Raw genomic sequence first — 17,889 nt, forward strand, 5'->3', positions numbered from 1 at the left:
AATCTGTAAAAAAAAAAAATGTAACCAAAGGACTGTGTTGAATCTTCTCTTAGATTCCGGTGCCGTTGACAAATGCAGAGAGGAAAAACTCCCTTTGAACAGGAAGGAAAAGCCTCCAGCAGGACCAGATTCAGGAAGATTGGCCAGTTAATCTATCTTTACACAAGTTGGGTAGTTTACTGAAATCATACTCAGATCTTCCTACACTGTTGGTTTCAGGAACCAAGGTAAACATTCAGTTGTGTATCAAGTGCATTAGTTTAATGAGGTTAAATTAACCAAGTGTACTGGGTCTGACTCGGCACTATCTTGCTACAAGATCTAGGTTGTGTAGTTTGATGAAAAACAAAGCAAAGAGCACTGTTGTCTTGCATCTGGCTAGCGGGTTTATTCTGAAAGCAACACTGTTCAAAATAAACTCTGATCAGTGGAGCAACTTTATTTTATCCATTCACACCTCTCCTCAGCAGGGCAAACTGAGGAGGAGTGTTGACATTAACAGTTAATTAAAAAAAAATAATAATACACATTGTTACAGCTTAAAATGTGCCTGAGAAATGTATCACCCACCTAGTACTCACGATTTTATACTTTTTTTTTTTACGTTCTAAGAAAAACATACATGCAAGTATAGAGCATACAACTGTACATGATTAAAAAAGTTCCAAAATGTGACAAAGCAATGATTAAACTTTATTTTTAGAAAATAAGTTTATATATATATATATATATATATATATATATGTAATATTTTTACGTATTATGCTATATTACATGCATTATTTATACATTTTATGTATTGTTTTTGTATGTATTATTTTTCAATGTATTTCTACTACTTCAATTATTCTTGTTGTGTTTTTGTTGTTTTTATTTTCTTTTCTTTTTTTTTCAATTTTTTTACTTGAGACTGCAATGCTTGTTTTTTTTTTTTTGTTTTTTTTTTTAGTTTATAGTCTGGTCCCCAGGAAGACTAGCTGACGTCTTGATGTCAGCTAATGGGGATCCTTTTAAATAAACGTCATTTGATCCAGTTTCACCATGCACACCTTTATTAGGAAAAGAAACAGAAAAACCAGCAGACCACAGGTGAAACCAAACACATGTTCCAGCGATGTTTCAATAAAAGTTCTGTACGGCATCCAAACACACAAACATGACACACACACATACACACAAAAAAAAGAACAAAAAAAAAAAAACTTCCAACATAACGACATAAATGGAGGTATAGACTGACTAAAAAGAAGTTTAAACCATATTTTACTAAGTGTTAAAATGTGCACTTCCCAGACTCATCGCTCCTCAGCGGGGCTGCTAGTGAACTGAAGAGCACAGCGTGAGCAGGGACACCAGGATCTTGTTAAGTTGCTCCCCAACAATGTAAGTGTATTAAAGGGGAAAAAATACACAGACATACATGTTGAATTTTTGGCAAAAATATCCATCCATCCATCCATTTCTCATCTGAGGGGATCCCAAGGCATTCCTAGGCCAGCCAAGAGATGTAGTCCGTCCAGCGTGTCCTGGGTCTTTCCTGGGGCCTCTTCCCAGTGGGACGTGCCCGGAACACTTCAACAGGGAAGCATCCATGAGGCATCCTGACCAGATGTCCAACCACCTCATCTGGCTCCTCTCGATGCGGAGGAGCAGCGACTCTACTCTGAGCCCCTGCCGGATCATCAAGCTTCTCACCTTACCTTCAAGGGAGAACCCGACCACCCTGCAGAGAAAACTCATTTCAGCCACTTGTATTCGCGATCTCATTCTTTCGGTCACTACCCACAGCTTGTGATATGAACATAGATCGACAAGTAAATTGAGAGCTTTGCCTTTTGACTTAGCTCCTTCTTCACCACAACAGATTGCTGCAGAGTCTGCATCACTTCAGATGCCGCACCAATCCGCCTGTCGATCTCCCGCTCCATCCTTCCCTCGCTAGTGAACAGGACCTGAACTCCTCCACTTGGGGCAGGATCTCATTACCGACCCAGAGAAAGCACTCCGCCCTTTTCTGGCTGAAGATCATGGTCTTGGTCTTCTCATCCGAGCTGTTTCACACCTGGCTGCGAATCACTCCAGTGAGAGCTGAAGATCACAGCCCAGTGAAGCCAACAGAACCACATCATCTGCATAGAGCAGAGACTCAGTCCTGAGGCCACCAAACCAGATCCCCTCAACACTTCGGCTGCACCTAGAAATTCTGTCTATAAAAGTTATGAATAGAATCTGTGAAAAGGGGCAGCCCTGGCAGAGTCCAAGTTTCACTGCTCCTCCTCAGTCCGAGGTTTGACTATCTGATGGACCCTCCTCTCCAGAACCCCTGAATAGACCTTACCAGGGAGGCTGAGGAGTGTGATCCCCCTATAGTTGCAGCACACCCTCTAGTCCCCCTTTTTGAAGAGGGAGACCACCACCCCAGTCTGCCAATCCAGGAGAATTGCCCCCGATGTACATGCAATGCTGCAGAGGCATGTCAACCAAGACAGCCCTACAGCATCCGGAGCCTTAAGTAACTCTCGGTTGACCTCATCCACCCCCAGGGCCCTGCCACCACCTCATCCCCAGAGATAGGACAGTCCAAGCCAGGGTCCCCTGACTCTGCTTCCTCATCAGAAGACATATCGGTGGGATTGAGGAGGTCCTCGAAATATTTGCTCCACTGACCCGCAATGTCCTGAATCAAGGTCAGCAGGCCCCCATCCCCACTGTGCACAGCATTGATGGAGAGCTGTTTCCCCCTCCTGAGCTGCCGGATGGTGGACCAGAATCTTCTCGAAGCTGTCCGGAAGTCATTCTCCATGGCCTCTCCAAACTCCACCCATGCTCGACTTTTTGCCCTAGCAACCATCGAAGCCACATTTCGTTGAGCCTGCCGATACCCATCAGCTGCCTCCAGAGTCCCACAGGCCAAAAAGGCCCAATAGGACTCCTTCTTCAGCTTGACGGAATCCCTCACTGCTGGTGTCCACCAAGGAGTTTGGGGATTTCCTCTGCGACAGGCACCGACAACCTTATGGCCACAGCTCCAGTTGGCTGCCTCAACAGTAGAGTAACGGAACACAGCCCACTTGGAGTCAATGTCCCCCGCCTCACCCTGGGACATGGTTGAAGCTCTGCCGGAGATCTTTCTGAAAGGAGACTCCGCCGGAAGTTCCCAGCAGACCCTCACAACACTCTTGGGTCTGCCAGATATGACCGCTATCCTCCCCCACCATCTGAGCCAACTCACCACCAGGTGGTGATCAGATGACAGCTCTGCAACTAATATTAAAAAGTATTTTAACACACCTGCTGCAAATAACTGACTGATCTACATATCCTCTAAAATGATCTTTCTTAGTCTTTGACTCTTAGTGTTTGTTTGGCATGTTTTCCTGCTGGAGTAAACCATGTTAGAGCAGGGAAATATAAACTCTTTAACGTCATCTGTTATAGTTCTGTGTCTCTGTTACTTTTTTCATCATGAAGATGAATGGACTTTAGACATATGTGAAGTTTGTGGATTTATTTTTTTTTATTTATTTATTTATTTGTTTGTTTGTTTGTTTATGTAATTAATACATTTATTTTTTATTTGTTGTTTCATATTTTTTATTTTAATGTCTTATTTAAAATATATATTTAAAATAATTAAATTAACCAAATATTTTTTAATTTTAATATTTTATTTATTTGTTTTTATTTTAATATTTTTATTTTATTATTTTAGCTTTATTAGTCATTATTTTTATTTATTTATCAATTTGGTTATCTCTGACATATTTTTGACAGTAATAACAATTAGTGAAGAAAAAACAATTGAGCTTGAGTAAATTGAGCTTTATTTTTGTATTTCTTAAAGCTTTTAATCCTATTCTCACACTAAATGCTAACAATCTCATATATGATTTCGGTCATATGGGAATGTATAAAATCTTTATACAGTTATAACTTCAGATTAAATGAATGCATACTTTCTTATACATACATATCTTATTTGACAGTTACCTCAAACATTTTACTTAAGTTAAATGTATTACTTCTGTGTAGGACCAAAGAACATCTTAAAGTCTTCATTTCTCTGGTCTTTCAGGTTAAATTATCTGGGATCAAACTAAGTACCAAACATTAAGTTGATGTCACAATATCCTCAACAATAACAAGTCTTCCTCTTTAAGATCTCCTATAAGGATGGTAAATAAAAACCATCAGTTGACCAGCTAATGATTTTCAGGGATGGTCAGAGGTCATAGCCAGCTATTAATGATCCCACTTAACAAAAAGCACATGCGGGATCTGTCCAATCACAGATCATCTAGATGTCATCTAGGGCCTACACGTGATCTGTCTGGTTGTGATTAAAATGAAGAAGAGCAGAGGCTGAGAAATCAGATGTATATGTTTATGACTCTGCAAGTGTATGTAGGAAATTGTCAAGAAATTCTTTTCTTGTACATTAAATTATTACCTACATATGTGTTAAATCTTTACTAAATGTACATTTTTTGCAGCAGCTGCAGCTATTTTAGATTTTAATATAAAAATGCAAAAGACGTTATGGTTTGTAATTGTAAATGCAATCAAATTCTTAAATAAACCTGTAATATGAGGAGTAAACAAGAAGGCACTTTAAGAAATCTGTTTACTTCATTTGACACGTTCAAATTTCAAAGCTCTTTTCTAAAAATGAAAATAAAAAAATAAATCACTGAAGCTCCAGATTTACCAGGACTCTTGCCTCTGGATATGTACATTAACGGTCTACCCTGCTCATATTTGCTGGCAATGTTGCCATATTCAGAAGGCTGGCTTAAAATGTTGCAGGCGTGCCACAGCTTAAAGGTTTTTGATGTGTTTTGCAACTGCAGAGCTTTAAGTATAAACGTTCATTAATCCCTTTAGCCATTTCTGCCCTCAACAGAAGCTTTCTTTTTTTTTCCTTCTTCTTCTTTTTGGATGGTTTTCTGCACAAACTTCAAGCATGACCATCCCAAGACCTCTGTCAGTCAAATGTAATCACTTTCTAAATTCTGTGATTTTATGTTCACCCTTTTTATTCTTACTCAAATCTATTTTATTTCATTTCATTCTATTCCTGTTGCCTCTGACTGAAGCTCCTGTCAATTCTCTCGAAGTTAATTATGGGAGCCAAGCTGTTGAGAGGCTGAGAAGACTTTTTTCTTTTTTTTTTTTTTTTTTTCCTGAATACTGGATATACACCAAGTCTGGCAACGCCACCGAGCATTGTCTGCCGTGATAAAATATGGACGGAAGTGCTGCTAGGCAAATCGTTTATCAGCCAGGTTTAGCATGCACATGTTAAAATGAAAGACTGTGCTATCTGCATAGGTTGTGTGAGCTTAGTTTAGTGTAGCCAACCCCGTTTGTTGTGTATAAATGGCACTCTGGCTGTCGCCCCTGTGGGACATGATCAATCACACATTGCCGGCTTTGCTCTCGAAGTAGCTATGGGCAAATCTATTCAAAATATTCAAACTAACATCTCAGTCGCACCTTAACTGCATGCTTTGTTGCTTTGTACTTTTTGTCCCTTTTGTTTGGCATTTTCTAAAAGCCTCATTTTCCACTTCTTCACTTGAGAAACAGTTACCTGACCCTTTTAGCACCTTTAGCACTGCATGGTCTATTATGATTATAAAATCTAGCATATTTCCTCCACCCTGGACGACCCATTATTTTGGGGCATGAGCTGACATGTTTGCTTAGCTACAAAGCAGCCTTTTAAATAACTCCATTCCCAATTCTTTTTTTTTTTTTTTTCTTGCCTTAATGAACCAGTTGAAGCTGTCACAGACTCAAGTGAAAGGAGCTGTGATGACTGTCAGTCTGTCCTGAGTAGAGGGGAGGATTGGGATGAAAAGATAAATGGAAGGAGGGAGGAACAGAGAGAAGTTTAAAGAGGTGTAGAAAGGTTAGGCAGAGATTACACTGGCAGCTTAAGGCGGAAAATGAAAAAGAGACAGAGGAATCTTAGTGTTAACAGCTGGTGTTTGTCTTTTTAATAACATTAAAGATCTGACTGAGAGGTATTACATATTTACCTACAGAAAGTAGTAAAAGAAGGTAATATTTAAGCACATTTCCACTTTAATCACCAACAGATTCAATTTCAGTCTCATATAAATCAAAAAAGTGTTGTTGTCTATTTTAAAAGGAGACCTTTAATATGTGTCTATTACCAAGTAATCACAAGAGGTGCAATAATGAAGAATGCCCTTCAATTTTGCAGAGGTTAAGGTAGACACCGGTGTCCAGCCCTTGTCCTCAGAGGAAAATGCAGAGGGAACTTAAGTGTTTGATGATGCGTTTAATTCACACAGGAATACATTAATATGATAGTCAGTGAAGCAGCAAAGCCCTCAAGTTAAGTTCTCTCATTAGTATGTTTCTCTATTTCTTTTTTTTTTTTAATTATTCAACAAAGAAGAAAAAAGAAAAAGGGGGAGGTGTGTGACAGATGTATTGGCTGTGTCAAGAAGGAATGATTTGAATTTGAATTGTGCATAAAATTGTGCAATTATAAGGGCTCATTTGTGTGTGTGAACTAAATATTTGTCTCTAATGAGGACTGGCTCTGAAGCATAGAGTCAAATCGTGGGGTATGTTTTAATGCAATATTTATTCTCTTTTCAAGTATCCAGTCACTTTTTTGTTTGTTTGAATGTCATGAATATTAAATGTTTGCACAATCTGAGAATGTACATTATAGAGGATAAATAGTGATCTAATAATGCAGCAGAGTAAGGCGGACCAGACAACGTCTACCGCAGCCTTCAGCTTCTCCGACTTCAAAAGCATACCATGTTGAGTGTGCAATGCCCCACACAAGTGTGATGCTTGTACAAGTTCATCTAGGTGAGCTATTATCTCACTTTGCCATAACTGGTTGGCTTTCATCATGCTTATAAAGTAAACATTCAATCTGCACACACTGCGGGTATTGTCTTCTGGGCCCTGCGCAGACAGAAATCAGGAGCCAACTGTGTGGAGATGAAGAAATATTGGTGACAATGCTGGACTTAATCACTCCACAGAGAAGCTCCCAAAAATATCAACACTGCAACAACCAAAAAAACAAAAAAAAAATAAATAAAAAAAATTTTCCAGCTTTATCTCACAAGTTGAGAAAGTTTTATTAATCAACCCATAAAAAAAAGCTTGCAAGTTATGAAAACTTGTGCATAGATGTTGAATTAACACACCAAAGATGAGTTATTTGCTGTAAGCTATAGGTTACATCGTTATCTGGAGCACAGAAAAAAATGTGATTTTCTCTTTTTTTTTTTTTTACATAACAGGTGTCTTTATATTTTTGAAGACGTGTGCTCTTTTAGCACCTCTCATTATTCCTGCATCTTAATTTTCCGTGACATGGTTAACTACTCGGGGTTCCACTGCTATGACTCGAGGTTAACACCAACCTCCTGCAAAAGGTTAGGCAGGTAATTCTTTGCTTGATTAAGCCCACTCTGCAATTAATCATGCTTAAATGAATCCCCTTACAGAATGATCGTTTAGGAATGATGATTAATGAAGGCGTCAAATAATTTGCACACTCCTGTCCTTATTGGGCGGCTGCGTGTCACTGCTGCCGACCGCTCGCAGAAACCTAAAACAGAGGTGAAGGTCTTACGAGTCGACTCTTTTCTTTTCTCTTGCAGGATTTTTGTTGTTGTTGTTTCTCATCTTCTTTGAAAAGCCAGCTGCAGAGTCTGGCGGAAGCCAGTTCTGGGAACCGGCACACATCAAAATACAGGTGCAAGGTCAAGAGGACGAGCGGCGCACCTTGTGGGCACGAGGGACGACGTTCAAGACAGTTGTGTGTCAGTAATTGTTGAGTCAATTAATTACTAAACTTGGCAAGAGATCAATCGTTCCAGTAAGGTGATCCCATTTCCAACTGGCAGCATATTGAGACGGTAACCTATGACAATATTAATCACTAACACAACAGCAGGATAATTCCCAAATGTAATTAGTCTACATTTTAATTCATAGTAAAACCAGCACTTTCCTAAACTTGCTTAATTATGTACTTACACTTAATTATAGACCCCCACTTCATCTCCCCCCTCACTGGTTTGTTTTCAGTGCCACAGATGGAAAAAACATATTTATTTTGGAGTAGAAGAGATAAAATGAAAACTCCACCTGGGAAAGGAGCGGCAGGTCTCTGCTGAGTTGAGCAGCGTCTGGTAGGAATTTACTGGATTAACTCAGTCACAAAATGTGAGATGAACCACATTGTCAATCACCCTCAGGGCAGAGCGGGAGAGAAAGAGCTGTCAATCAAAGCGGGTCTTCAATCGTCCCATTCACATCGCCTCCTGGAATCAGTCTCTCCCGCTGACTGCTCTTTGACATTTAACGCACTGGGGCCACAAGGATGGAGAGGAGAAAACATCCTCAGATCTTCACTTTCTTACTTCCTTTCTTTTTTTTCCTTTCTCTCCGTCAGCCTGTCTTCTATCTTTAGTCAAGGCATGTATGTGTGATGTGTATTTAGGGTAATGACACTGTTCATTTTGTGTGAGACAGTGCAATAGCTGTGATAAAAGTTGGACTGTTTTCCGTGTGGTGATAATAAACATACAACTTCCCTGTAACAGTATCTGTTTAAGGCTTCTACTTTCCATGTGATGCATTATGAAATTCACACAGAGCTCATCGATAACACACATTTGCTGAAGTTCAAGCAATAAATGAACTCTATTTACCAGCAGAGTCCATAAAAGAGAAGAAAAAACAAAACAAAACTGCATCTACAAGCTGCTAATCTGTTGAACAGATATTACCTTCCACCTCTGAAAGATGCAGCCCGATGACAAATCCTGCAGTTTGTTGTCGCCTCTATGTTTTCTCTCTCCCGCCCCTGTTTGTATTCTGGGGCGGTCGCCTGGCTCCGAGTGAGGTATACAGAGTCATTGCTCTTTTGGCTCCAGCCCTGACACCTTCTGCCCTGCAGTGAGGACTCCTTAGCTGCGATCTGATCAGCATCTTTATAGTTTATCAGCCTTGGGGTTCAATTTTGGCTTGGATGCTTTTACAAATGAATGCAATCACTGGTGAGCCTTCGCATCCTGATTGCATTGAGAGAAGCGGGTGGAGGAAAGTTTAGTGGATTATCGTGCCACTTGAGGATGGAGCACAAACACACCAAAGCAGCCAGTGCCTCCCTCCTCCTGCCTGGGCTATTGGCACTTACTGCTTGTACTCTGTCTTATTTCACTAAAATAATATAATTGTCTCCCATCTTATTGCTTGTAAAGCCATCTTCTGGCCGCAGGCAATGTGCGTGATCAATGTACTATCTAACAGAATCAATTCTTCCAGGAATACCTTGTGTTTGTAAAATGATCCCAGGCAGCTGCAGCAAAAAGACTTGGCTGAAAGTGGGATCTTGTGGTACCTAGGATTAGTTTAGTGACTTGGACCCTCTAGTTCATACTGAATAGCATGGCTTTTTGCCCATTTCTCATGTTCTTCATTCTGTGTGTGCAAAAGTAAGGCTTCCCAGGGAATTCACATTCATATTGCCAGTTCTGTGCATCATCCCCCTTGAACATCTTCTAAGCAGTTTACTCCACTTGTAAGCGCCTCTTGAGATGTGCTGGAAAATGGTAATAAATGTCATGTCATCTTTTGGGTAACACAAAACAGGTTTCTTGAATTTTACTAGAAAAGAGAGCTTGATGCTATCACTCATGGCATTTACAGCATATGTCTGTGTGAATCCAAGTGTTTTTTTCATTTATTAACAGTGACTTCACTGCTGAATACTGTTTCTTATCTAGAAAAAGATAAAGAGATTCCTTCTTTTTAAACACAGATAAACAAACATAAGACTTAAAGGGCCGATCAGATCACAGCAGAATGAACAAATTAATGTCCCTTTAGCAATCTTGATAACCTTATCCCACCGTGCATCCCTCCTCTAATTCTACATCTAAACAGTGACATCATGACTGAATTTTGGGATAGGATCGGAGAACGATATGCCAAAACTTTTTACAGATGGGGGAACTATGGCAAAGGGCCTCTGTGGGGGAATAAACCAGAGTAAAACAGGAGAGAATTGAGGAGTGGGATGAAGCCAAAGGGAAGCCTCGCAGTTGGAGATCGTCACTCACAGCTTCTGTGATGCTGCCAGCGTCTCTAGCTTTCCACTCAAACCTCGTGTTTTTACAGATCCCCTTATGAGGATGTCAGTAAACGCCCACCAAAACAAAGTTGTACATGTGAGAACGACAAGGCCTGAGAAAAGACCGTGATTGACATTTTCAGCGTGTTGTTGTAATGTGGAGAAAACTACCAGCTTGGCAAGACTTTAGTGAGAGCGGCATCTTGGTTAATAAGCATGGACAATTTCCAAGGAAGAACCATAACATATTGAGTTACTTCTATATGCTTATAATAGAAAAGGATGCAAATTCAGGTGTGCTGCACCAATTGTCATTCAGTTGTTCAGTCCTGCGGTTTGATTCGATTTAGGGGAAAACAGCATTGCCAAATTGTCTTTCGATAACATCGCTGCACTGATTGAGTTATGTGTTATTGCATTTGTGACTTGGGTTGAGTCTGTTGCTCTGCAGTTTGAGCTTCTACCTGAGAACAGCTCAACTAGCAAAAGAAGTCAGGACTAAAATCCTTTCATTTCCTTTGTGAACCACATGTCGTGTCCTTTATTAGCTGGATAAAAGACCTGTGTGCCTTCATGCCTCTGCACCTTAGATCTGGCTGGAGATTTCACCCTCCCTATTTTTTTTTTCTTTTTTTTTTCTTCCCTATCCTTTCTTGTGTTTACTTTCCTGCAGTCTAGTCATCTTGTTTCGTCTTTCCCCCTCTATCTCGTCTCTCTCCTGCTCTATCTCTCCTTGTACCAGCAGGCTCTGCATCGCCAGCCTTGGTCCATTCTTTCGGGTTGCGCAGGAAGTGAAACTGTAACACAGAGTTCACTGGTAATTGGCCACGGTCACGCTAACCAAACAGGAAGGAATCTGCAACTGATTAGAATTCTTCCTCTTGCAATAATACTCCCCCCAACCTAAAACCCACCCCCCCTCTCTTACCCCTCACCCCCACAAAATTAATTACATTCGGGGGTCTATTCCCACTATTGGTTTTCCTGTTTTGAAGCTGCATTATAAAGGGACAAATCCCAAGACAACACAGCCCAGCTAGCTTTTCAATTACAGAGAGACAGACTAAGTCATAAAGGGCTGAAGAGGCACATGCAGGCATCCATCTATCCATCTCTTCATCCAGACAGGGAGTTACTGACTGCTCTAAACAGTCAGCGAGACAGACTGCTAAATAATCTCTTCCTGACTCACTCACATGCACACTGACCCCCTCATGTTTCTAATGTCTAACACAAATTTTTACTTTTTATCTGGTGGAAAAAGTGATTTGTAATAACATTAATTTGTCTTTCTCTTCTAAAACTCATCAACTTATTTAAGTCTTTTTGAATTCATGAAACTAATTCTAAAACACTGAAAAAAACCTTTGAATTAATGCGTATTTAAACATGTTTAAGGCCTGTTTAAGAGTCACACGGTTCAGTTCATTTTATTTGATCTGTAAACAAAAAGGATGTTTAAAAAATGTCATTTGTAAATGTAACAGTGTTAAATGTAAAAGGAAAATGAATGGATGTTTGAATAAAAGCATAAGGAGGTATTAACACTGCAGGAGCTGACAGCAAAGCATTTTCCAAAAGCCTGTGTGAACGCTGCCCAACTCATATTGTTTCTGGGGTGCATTTTTATACAAGTGCAACGCTTAATGTGACATACTCATTTTACAAAAGAGGTAAAGCGTACAAGAGGAGCCGCACGGCGCTCGTGAAATGTTAAAATACTGTAGTGTTTTAAAATAAAGTGAAAATAAAATTAAGAAGGTGCATTTTCATCTCATCTTCACAGAGAGGAAGACAGAGCCAGGGCTGCTTCAAAAATAAATGAATGCCTAACAATGTTTTTGATGTCCTATATTTAAATTTGTACGGTTACTTACATTACTCCTACTTCCCTGGCCTTGGAACTAATCCGATTGATATGGAAATGGGGTGCTCTGTTTTATGATGGAGTTGGGGAAAAGACGGGGAGAGTGAATTTGCAGGTTCGCTTCTAAGAATGTGTTGAAAACAGATTTTCAGAATCCTATGGCTTCGTGTTATAGGTTGTAGGGGGGATTACACAAGCCACTTAAAGCTCAACAATAGCAGGCTCTTTTCAACATAGAAACAAAAAAGGCCTTTATGTTGGACATAATCTCCACACTCTAAAGGTTAATCAGCACCAAATTAAGCAATTTTATCATAGACATAATATTTTCATACTGGTGCCCCAATGTCTTTTATTCTTTTTAATTAAGGGGCTTATTATTTTTAAAGTAACCAGAAAACATCAAATTTGATTAAATATAAATGAAAAAAAAATATAAAAATATATGATATAAATAAAAATATTAAATAGCTTCCAGTAAAATAAAATAAAAAAAAAAGCTCAGATTAAAACATTTCAGGACAATGTGTAGCTTAAAAGATTATATCTTTAAAACCAGATGTTAAACTAAAAAAACATTTTAAAAAAATTAATAATTTTATCCCTAACTATGTGGTTTTGGTTCATTTCAACAGGTCTCTTTTATACAAATTTCTTAAAATATAATAGCATTAAAATTAAAATATTTCATGGATATTTATCATATAATTGTGATTTTTTTTTTCTTTTTAGGAAACATTAAAATAAAAAGCAAAACTTCACTAAATAAAAACATTTAATACAATATTTAAAGTATTTTTTTAATGGATAACGTTACAACAGCAGTGTTTTATAAAACCCAGTCACAAAATAACACGTGGCTCGCAGCTACTGCAGCGGTATATTCACACTGGTATCTCCAAGCTTCCTGCTCTCAACCAAAGCAAGTCCTTATCTGCCACATACTCCCCCTTTTTATCTTAAACAGCATTTAAAATCATCACTTACCAATTCCCTTCTTTAGCTAAACAGCCATCCCTGTGTGTGTTGTCTGTCATTGGGGTTGAAAATTGGGGAATGGGCTGGAAATTGGAACCATCGAGGATGCCGTCCTGGAAAAGGAGGAAATCAAAGTTAAATGAGATCATGCATGCCAAGAGAATGTTTAACCAAAGGGCAAAAAGGAAGCTGGAGATAACAGAGAGGAGAAAACCGCTTAATGTTGTGTTGCTGCAGCCTGTTTGGAGTCGTGCATACTTGTATGAGTGTGTGTGTGCGTGTGTTTGGAAAAGAGAGGGGTGGCACTTGTCAATACACATGTATTTTATACATGTTAAAATAATATGTGGAATTGTGTCTGTAAATGTACAAATGTGTTTAAATGTTTGCATCTTTGATGATTTGGAAGACTTGGAACGTGTGCTTCTGCACACGCTTGACAATCTGCATCTGTTTTTAATGCCGCACAGGAATGTGAACATATAGCATTTATCATTTCTACCAAGTGTGAGAATGTGCAGGTGTGTGTACGGGCAAAGACGGGCCTTACAAAGTAAAAAAAAAACTCCTCATCTGCAGAAAGTGTTTGAAGTGGTGCACCTCAGACAATTAATCTTGCGCCTGTGACTGTAGTGAACTCTAATGATGCAGATCTCCCATGACAAGTTCACTTCAAAAGACTGGAATCCTGCCCCACCCAGAGTCCTATTAGTTGATAGACAGGTAGATTCTTTGTTTTAACATGAGAGAACATCTGAGCATTTGAAGCATAAACAGCTATGGAGGGAGAGGTGGGTAATTTAACTGTGTTTGTGTCATTTTTAGTCATTGATGAAACAAACTGTCAGGCTGATGAACACAAGTCCGTTGATATGTGTGCTGTCTTTTATTTATGTTGGAGACACCAATAAAGCTAACGTTTAACCCGTGAACAAAAGAGGACAAAAAACTGATTATGTGATGTCTGACTCAACTTGTTTATCTCAAAAGTTTTTTTTAAAGAAAATCTGACAGTGGGCTTTCAGCTGACATCTGATCTTTGCAAATCACAGATCCCTCTGTAAGTTAGCCGTAGTAGACAAGCAGGAAAGGAGCAAGTCTGGATCATGTTTATTCAATTTAACTGAGCATTTATCCTCCCAGGTATTGTGTGTGTGTGTGTGTATGTGTGTGTTATGTGTGTGTGGAGGAAGCCGAGTGATCATGAGAGAGAGAGGAGGAGAGATGACAGGAGCGAGGTTTCCAGTTCATAAGCTGGAAACATGCAGCCAGCCTGCACATGTCCAGGTCAGAAGCAGGTTCTTATGAGGAAAGCAGTGGAAGATAGAAATCTTTCTCACATTCAGCTTCGTGTAGCTCTGAGCTGCTTAATTCCAAAAGACAGAAAACATCCCGAGTAATGAAAGCTGACTGTAATGGATGAAAACATTTTAATGCCCAAAATAACTTGAAGTTGTAAATTTTACACATGATGTCATGAGAACAGAATACCTGTGGGTGTGCGCCGTCGTTTTCCCGAATTGTTTGGCGCTGCACTATATTTCTTAATTCTCCCTGTCATGAAACACTTCAGAAAGAATATCAACCCAGAAGCTATGTTTTCTGCAAGCAAAAACTAGTTCAAAGACATTTTTTTCTTAAACCAACTCCCCCCATTCGCTTTACTTACTGTTCTGGCATCTCATCAATTCCCAATTTGCAATGACTTTTACAGGATTTTTTCTTTTTTTTTTTTTTCTTTTCCTGTGACTTCATTACAGCGCTGAAGCCCTCCCCAGGCCAGGAGGTCACATAATTATAATGTGTGGGAAATGATAAGCATGTTTTATAAGTGAGAATTAGCTTTAATTGTGGTGTACTGTTACAGTGTGAGCAAAAAAAAAAAAAAAAAAAAAAATTAGAACAATTCTGCATCATCTGAATAATTTAGGTAAACTAATTTGTGTCATGTACAATTTCCAGTGAACATATAAATACATATATGTTTTTGTATATATATATACATATATATATATATATATATGTATATATATACATATATACAAAGTGGTACAGATAATGAATTTATATCTCTATATATAGAGAGAGATATAAATTCATTATCTGTACCACTTCGTCCAATAGGGGTTGCAGGGAAGCTGAAGCCTATCCCAGCAGTTAGCAGGTGAGATGCAGGGTACACCCTGTACAGGTCTCTAGTCCATTGAAGGGCAAACGCAGAGACACAAAAAACCATTCACACTCACACTCACTCCTAGGGAGAATTTAAAATAACCAATTAACCTAACATGCATGTCTTTGGACAATGGGAGGAAGCCGGAGTACCCGGAGAGAACCTACGCATACATGGGGAGAACATGCAAACTCCACACAGAAAGGCCACCTTCCCCCAGTTCGAACCTGCCCCCAGCCAGGGTTTGAACCAGTGACCTTCTTGCTGTGAGGCCGCGGTGCTTTCTGTATGGTTTTAGAAAAATGTAAAACAAGTAGGTTATATGTGTGGTCAATATATCAAAATGAGCAATACAACTGATTATAAAAGAAAAGCCTGAATATCAGACGAACCTGTCTTTCAAGCAAATTGTTGCAATACTCATGTGACACATAATGATATCCTCACACCTCCATTTCCGGGTATCATCTGAAACCCTGCAGTCAGAACTAATCAGAAATCCAGAAAAAGGAAATGGAAAGAAATGCGCAACGTATCCTCGGAGTAACCAAAATAACTACCAGTCCAATTTCCTCTTTTGTCACTTTCCGTGTCGGCTCACTCTGAGAGTGAGAGAAGAGCGTGCTGCCTGACTGGTTGTAACGTTGGCAGTTCTTCTGACATTCAGTTTCCTGAGTGAAGTCATTTCCTCAGTAGACGCTTTGCACAAACACAGAACTAATAACCAAAAACTGTAGGGGAGGGTGGGGGTCAGGGAAACTCGCCTTGGAGGGCAGGTCTGATGGCAAAATGTTCCCCTTTTTAATTCAATTTCATTCTCCCATCCTTGAGCACAGATAAGTGATCCAGTAGCCGCGGATAAATGGGAAAATATTCAGATAAATGGCCTTTATTAGTATTTTCCCCCGTTATTCATGACAATAACAAAACAGCGTTTGCGTGTGTGTCATCGCTGTCAAAAGCAGAGGTCCTTATGATGCAAACAGAGCCGTGATAAATGTGCTAAAGCAACTCAAACTTAATCTAAACTGCATTACATGTTGTTTTGAATATAACTCCCTGATATGACCATCTTTAATGTACTATCAAGTGCAAGGGAGCAGAATTGCTTTAGTCTCCAAATTCAGAGTGGTGGGGAGAGAAAGGGAGAAAGAGAGGGGCTTTAAAACACTGTCTGTGAGAAATGCAAAATTTATGAATACCCCCTCACATCTCAGCTTGATTTATGTGAAATAATAATACACTATTTAATGCTTAAACATAGCTAGGAGCGATCCCTGGCTATCAAGATGTACAATGGAGTAATGGGGCTGGAAGACAAATCACCTTGTGGACTTGTGATGCTTATTTAAAGGTGCTCAGGCAGATATATTAAACTATATGTAATTGTACACTAACTCTGTGCTGTAGGCAGAGGCGGCAAACACAGGAGGAGGCCAGTCGTGATGCAGATGGAGCGGTGTAATCAATTTGACTCAAGCATCCACAGCAGAAAAGAGATAGAGAGAGAGAGAGAGAAGGGAAGACTCGTCAATCTGTTATAATGTCATCATGTTTGGGATTTTACCTGTATTCATATTCCACCCAATGGATCAATTTGAACTTTTAAAGTTTTAAAAACAAAATTGCGAAAAAAAGTTTGAAGACATTCAGAGTGGGAATTTAATAAAGCTGCAAAAAAAGGGTGACAATAAATAAAGAAACCGGTGACGAGGTTAATTTTAAGTGTCGACTTTAAAGTTTTAGACCTGGTTTGAACAGAGTTAGTGGTCACGATAGCTGTGATTTATGATTCACTGATTGCCTCATTTAATTAAAGTAAATGGCAGAGCCAAAGCCAAGCCAGATTGTCCCGATCTGATGAATTGGCCCCCGTTTTACCACCAAAAGCATGTAGGGTAAATAAACAGGGTAATTACAATAGTAAATGAAGCCTCTGTGAGCGAGCCGTGTGGGCTGCGGGTGGCTCACCCAGGATGTGAAGAAGAAATGAACGCCAAGCGTTCCCGTAACTTAGTTTTATCATCTTACCTCTGTCTCTTAAAAAGAAAAAAAAATCCAGCCATGCCAACAAAAACACACTCAAAAATCACACACACACACACACACACACACAGGCACATCACACCACACACAAACCACAGCTCTCCTCCCACCTTCATCTCTGTGCGTTCATGTACAATTACAGCTACGGTGATCCACAGGTGTTGAATTCTTCTGGCAAGCCATAAAACATGATATGCATGATTTGTGCAGTCAGCCAGGTCTGTAATTTCATTCTCCTTTTCTTTCATTTTCCCTTCCTGGGCCACACGATCCATTTTCCTGCTTTATGAGAGTGCAGACACCCAGAGAGACTTTCAGGATGATTACATGGCCCGTGCCATGGGGGGTCTAAGGAGCCAACACGCCAGCCTGAGAGCCATGTCAAACCTGGGATAAAAAAGCAAAAAAAAAAAAAAAAACAGCTATATGAATAAATCTGTGAACGTTTGAACTGCTGGAGGTGTGTTTCATTTATCCTAGACATTAACGAAAGCGAAACTATAGACTCATCAGATGAGCTGTATCAGGTGAAACATTTCTTGGTCTGCTTGGGAATTTTACACTCACATATTTTACTGGTATGTGGCAGGAGGCCTGCGAGCGTCAGGTAAAATAAATCATACGCACCTCACATGCCTCATGTGTTTAAGGTAATATTCTCAAACACAGTCAGGCCTAGTG

At 39.5% G+C, this 17,889-nt stretch overlaps 1 long non-coding RNA gene across 1 annotated transcript; it reads right to left on the reverse strand.

Annotated features, from left to right (window-relative positions):
• Positions 1 to 991: 991 nt before the first annotated feature.
• On the reverse strand, positions 992 to 17,589 carry LOC121629077. Its single transcript, XR_006008333.1, has 3 exons — positions 17,319 to 17,589; positions 12,999 to 13,102; positions 992 to 1,723 (listed from the first exon to the last, which is right to left on the reverse strand). It is a non-coding gene; the product is annotated as an uncharacterized LOC121629077 (long non-coding RNA).
• Between the last annotated feature and the right edge of the window lie 300 nt (positions 17,590 to 17,889).

This window comes from Melanotaenia boesemani, chromosome 18 (genome assembly GCF_017639745.1).
Source record: "Melanotaenia boesemani isolate fMelBoe1 chromosome 18, fMelBoe1.pri, whole genome shotgun sequence".
NCBI classification, from domain to species: Eukaryota; Metazoa; Chordata; class Actinopteri; order Atheriniformes; family Melanotaeniidae; genus Melanotaenia; species Melanotaenia boesemani.